Raw genomic sequence first — 6,194 nt, forward strand, 5'->3', positions numbered from 1 at the left:
ACAAAACAGAAAAATGTGAGCCCTTGCATTACATGTAAATAGTATCTTATGGGTAGCAGCCAAAACAACAATACACAATAACAACAACTTGCGTTTATATAGTGCCTTTCACACCGGAGGACATCCCAAGACCTCTCCTACCAATATAGGACAGGGTAAATCACGTCCACCTGTAGTCATTTGTCAATTGTCATTAGTTATCAACTGGTGCATTGACCACACAAATCCCATTACCCCACTTTTTCTCCCTGACCCTTAATATCATTACTTGAAGTATTGCCCAATTGCCTTATTCACACCTTCGTCATCCTATGATTTTCACCCTACAGAAACTGAAGTAGGTCATTCAACTCCATAAGCCTATTCTACCATTTTATTAGATCAAGGTGGATCTTTTAATCCTATTCACCCTATTCAAGAAAGTATAATTTTTTTCCAAGTATCAATTAATCTCCCACTCCTGATAATAATCCCTCAAGAAAAAATAAAATAAAATTGGTCACTTCAATCCACGACTGTTTGTGGGACACTGCTGTGCGCAATTGGCTGCCACGTTTCGCCCACAAATATACAGTCAATTCACTTTACAGTATATTCTGTGAAGCGCTTTGAGAGTCTAGAAGACGTGAAAAGCACTATATCAAATGCCAGGATTATTATTATTATTATTTAAAGTTTGCAATCGATTTGGCATCTACAGCCTGCTGGGGCAGTGCATTCAAATTAGTTTGTTTTTATTTTCTGTACAATATAAATAACGATTATTACTGGACACCTACATAGCAGGGGCAATGATCGCGAAAGAGACTGTGGCTTTTTGTTTCCCCTCTTTTTTGTACAGATGGTATTTATCTGCCTGATCTAAGCTACATGCCTATCTGCAGCTGCCTAAGAGAAAGAAATTTCTTTGTTGTGCAATTGCAGCTTTTCCTGGCCCTTTTTGGTGCGACTTGCCTCATATAATTGATATCTGATATCATATAATTGATATCTGATCAATTATACATTACCAATAGGCACAATGGCAAATGTTTGGTTTTGCATAAAATAAAATAAATATTTTGGATATGTAAACAGGCCCCATTGGGATTTATGTTTTTTAAAAAATGTGAATTCAGATACAAAGCAAATCAGGGTCTTCTTCAGATCAAAAATAAAAATGTTCAAAACATCGGGTTCAGTGGGGGTACAATAAGCAAATGAATGTGAAGAAACACACATAATGGCTTGTGATGTTATTGGGCATGAAATTCTAGAAATGATTTTAGTCCTAAGGGTCTCACACTCCCATTGTATTACCAACAATAACTTGCATTTATATAGCGCTGCTCATGCAGGCTAGCGTCCCAGAGCATTTGACAGTGGTGGAGCTCAACGCCGAGCACTTTTGCTTCAGCACTGTACAGGTTCAAAGGTGCTGAAACCAATATCCAGCAAGAAGAGACTTCACAGTACTTTAGGAATTTTCATCGTCCTTTCTCATCTATTTTTGCTGCATATTTGCATTAGGGATTGTGGGCTTTTGTATGCAAATGTCAGCTGGCTCAAAGTGAAGGGCTTCTGTTAGCTTGTAGTTAAGTTTTTTTAATATTTTACTGTTTTTAAAAAATATTGCTACCTTTTCTGTCCATGCATCATTCTGTTTCATACACATTTGATACTGATTCTCAAACTGAGTGAATACTTCATGTTATCCCAACCTTTCAAAATAACACTTCTGCACATTCCTACTCAATTCTCTTAATTGTTTTTCATACAAATCATATTGAGATTGCCTGTCTGCATTCTTACTGGAGGATTTGCAGTGCATACATGCAGTGCAATATAGCACCTTCATCATAGGAAATAGCAGACAAATTACCATTGAACGCAGTAACAGTAGTTTCAATTGAAACCATAAGGAGCAGTGTATTTCTGTTTAATCAGAATTACCACCAAAATGCAGGAACAATATCAGTGTTTTTCCATTTAGTTTAGTTGCGTCCCAATCTTGGAATTCAATTTTTTTTTGGGGGGAAAGGTCATTACATTTACTTCCAAATCAAAAGGTATAGACATAAATAAGATACCATAATATCACGCAGCATTTGTATGTGGGATACTTAATAATCCTTGCATATTGATGTCGTGCTTTATTATGTCTTCTCAATGTCTCAAAGCGCTTCACAAAATACACTGTAAAGTGAATTGACTATGTTTTATGGGCGAAATTATAATTTGATTATAATGCTCACATCTCACCAAGCAATATTACTGACTCTGTGCAAATTAAAAAACATACAAAGAGACACAGTAGTTCACACCTCCACTGTATACAAAAGCCTAATATTAAGATATTGAGATATAATATACTCCACGGTCATCTATCACTATGTTTAGATTGCAAATTGCAGCACTACAAATATTGGTTAACAAAACAGGTTTAACACAAGCAACATAAGAAAATAGTTAAAGACCATTTTGGAAAATGGATAATACAGAATTGCTTGTACCCAGCAATACCATCACAAATTGCCACATCCCTTCAGCTTCCATATTACCCTTCAGCACAACGCCTTTGTTGTGCTCGGCACATTTGCCACACACGAATAGGTAGGACAAAGCCTATTTTTAAATTTAAAAAGACTAGTCACATTACAAAGATAATTGACAGTAATTTAATCCCTGTGTTTTCCTTTGGCTTATAAAATGCTTGAGATTTATTCTTGGGAATTTAATGATGCAGTCAGTAAGGAGCTGACTGAATATTGTTTTAAAGCTCCACCCAGTGATACAGCATGGCAGCCTCACATGAGAAACATCCACAACACCAATGAAGGCAGTCAAATATCAGCCCACAACACTTTAACATCACCAGAGGGCACCTGCTATCCTCTGCACAGTAGATCTAAACATAACAGATCATTTCAGATCGCTCATTGTGAATGAAAATAATCAAAGCATCGTATTTTTGCATCTCCAGATTGTTATCATTGACAGACCCTTCTGAAGGCACGGAGATTTAACATCAGGAATTGTAACAATCTCCAAAGCACAGTTTGAGTTGAGTCACTGAGCAAAAAAATATCCTGGGTGAACTAAAATCCCCATAATATCTTCTGACAATAAACAAACAATAGCCATGACAGAATGGTACTGTGGTGAACAGCACTGACACCCAGAGGTACAGCATGGCAGCTCCTGTACAAAACCGTTCTCCATCATGGAACGATGACAGCAACACATAAAGGAGTGGATCATATCATCTCAGTAATAAGGACACCATTTATTTATACCATGGTTCATAAAATATTACAGAAATTTAATCTGTTGGATTCATTTAAATTGCTTCAGAGCATTCCTCTAATTGCCATAGGTTAACCTCTAGAAAATATTAGACAACGATTAAAACACTGGAAGGGGGAGGAAGTATGTCTCCACCCTGCCCTACCTTCTGCCCACGATCTCCTCTTCTTTCAAAATTTCTTCACAGATAAATTATCTTTCATCTTTCAATTATCTCCAGTAACGCTCGGCTTTCTTTTAAGCTGGCATTTCCATTTTCTGGTAGAGCAGCTTTTTGTTAGGCAGCAGCTTATTGCAATGCAGTAGACTGCGCAAACACACTGCTGCTGCTTGCTAGAAAGATCCGACGTCATCACTCAAGCAGGCAGGCCGGCCCACAGCCACTGAGGCTCGATAACTGCAATCAATGCCTCAGAGACCTTGGCATCCATATGTGCTGGGCGGTAAGGAAACAGGCCACGAATGTGAGAAAGGCAGCCTGAGAAATCAAACCATTTCACCTGCCTTTGCTCCTCAACATTCAAATCCAGAATGTAAATCACACAACCATTTCAGACAAGCACAATTGAATGCAGATTTTAATCAGAAGCGTTGTTAATGCAAAACTTTGTAAATTTATCCCAAATCACCAAAACAAACCTTTACATTCAGGAGTCGAAAAAATTGGGGTATTCCTAAACATGTTGCGTTCCTTAATTAATGTACAAGGTTACATTCTGTTTTGAACCTCCGATTCCACACATTACGCTGAGGACAGGAGAGGGGAAGAATAAACCAGCTCCCAGGGTTAGTAAAAGGACGGTAGGGCCCGAAGATTTGATGCCTCCTGATTACAAAGTGGTGGTCATGTGCTAAAAATAGTATTCGAAACTAACTCAACTGGTATCCAGTAAAACAACACTCAAATAACAATAATAATAAAAATCCTTGTATTTGATATAGAGCCTTATCCTATCTTCTGAGATGTCTCAAAGCGCTTCGCAGAACATACTGTAAGGTGAGGTTTGTGGAAAAAATGCGGCAGCCAACTGCGCACAGCAGTATCCCACAAACAGTCATGGATTGAGTGATCAAATCATAATTTTTGAAGGGATTATTACCCCCGGAAAAGTGACCTGTCTATCGACAAACAACTGGGTTCCTTCCTACTGCTAGGTAAACAAACATGTGTGGAGTAAGGAAATTTGCCTAATATTTGCGAGGTGAGCGCTCCAATCAATACACTACAGGACTCCACGATACACAATCCAGAAATAAGAGAAAATTGTCCAACCTTTGGCAACCTTTAAATGACTATGTATTACTAAATAATCTGACTGCTTCTAGCCAAGGAGGTCATTACCTTATTTTCATTGACTGTGTAAATGCATTCTCATGATCCATGCAATTTGCTGCTGATATAAAATCTGTGTCGAAATTTGTGTAAGTTAAGCAACATGCATAGAAAATACCCAAGCTCTGGAAACCTTATAAAGGACAGACATGTGTCTGATCCTCAGTGTTAAAGGTATGAACTATAATGAAAGGCTAGATAAGATGTTAAATTAGATAAAGTATACTTTAAGAGGTACAATGTGACAGGACAAGAGGTCACATTTTTAGGATTGTGAATCACAATTTCAGGACAGACACCAGGAAGAATTTTTTATGCAAAGAATAATCAACAGTTGGAATGATTATGAGAAATGAAGACTGAGATAGGAGCACAGGAATAATTAATCAAAACCTTTCTCGTGAAATAGAAACTCCTGTTATGGACTAAAATAATCATTTTAGGGGCACTTGCGCTATTTAGTCAGCCTGACTCAGTGGTAACACTCTCACCTCTGAGTCACAAGGTTGTGGGTTCAAGCCCCACGTCAGGACTTGAACTCACATAGTCTAAGCTGAGACTCCAATGCAGTGCTGGTGGGGGATGTTGTATTACCGGAGGTGCCATCCTTCTGATAAGACATTTAACTGAGGTCCCATCTATCTGATCAGGTGGATATTAAAGATGCCATGACTACTGAAAAGAGAAGGGAGTTTCTCCCAATGTTCTGGCCAACAATCCTCCATATAAAACTTAGCATTCTTTTCATCGCTGTTCGTGGGACACTGCTGCGTGCAACTGGACTGCCACATTAGCCTACAAATACAAGATCATTCCACTTCAAAGTCCGTCCTCCAGATGTGAAAAGCCCTGTACCAAATGCGAGGATTATTAGTCCATGGTATATTGGTGGTGCAGTAAAGTATACAGCAACAGTCCCTGCTAACTACCAGTACAGTGTATGCTGACTATCACTAAGGTTTACTGTACTGAGATTTACAAACCTACTTTCTAAGATTAGTTGTAGAAAGCCACGGAAAAACATAGATCATCTTCTGCAATGACTGTATTAAGAAGCCTAAGCATTTATTTTTGGCTACAGAAAGCTGATCCATTCCTTTAATGATTGCCGTCTCCAGTGCTGTCCTTAGCTCCAGATAAACTCTAACTCATCTAAAACTCTTATTTTATTCTGCACAAAGCTTTATACCCATTGCTCCCACTCTCGTAGGCTCCACTGGCTCCTAATACCCCAGTATAGGAATATATTGGAAACGTTTACATGTTGCTTCCACTGTAAATTTCATTCTTTTTAATACTAATTATATGTATAAATTTATCCTTACATAAAATACTGTGCACTGAATAAATGTTTTAAAATAATTTACATTGAATAGATTATTCTGGCCTTCTGGCCTTAATTCTATAAGTAGTAAAGTTTTTTTTCTTCAATTCCTGTTTCCTGCATTTATCTAGTCTGTTGCCAGGAAAAGCCTGGTGGGAAAAGGCACAATCTGTTGTAGCACCAAGTTGTAAAAAATAAAGGTCACAGAATCATTCTGAGTTTGTTAATCTAAGCTAAGTCACAAGTTAGGAG

This window comes from Callorhinchus milii, unplaced genomic scaffold, assembly GCF_018977255.1.
Source record: "Callorhinchus milii isolate IMCB2004 unplaced genomic scaffold, IMCB_Cmil_1.0 Scaffold1, whole genome shotgun sequence".
In the NCBI taxonomy this organism is placed as follows: domain Eukaryota; kingdom Metazoa; phylum Chordata; class Chondrichthyes; order Chimaeriformes; family Callorhinchidae; genus Callorhinchus; species Callorhinchus milii.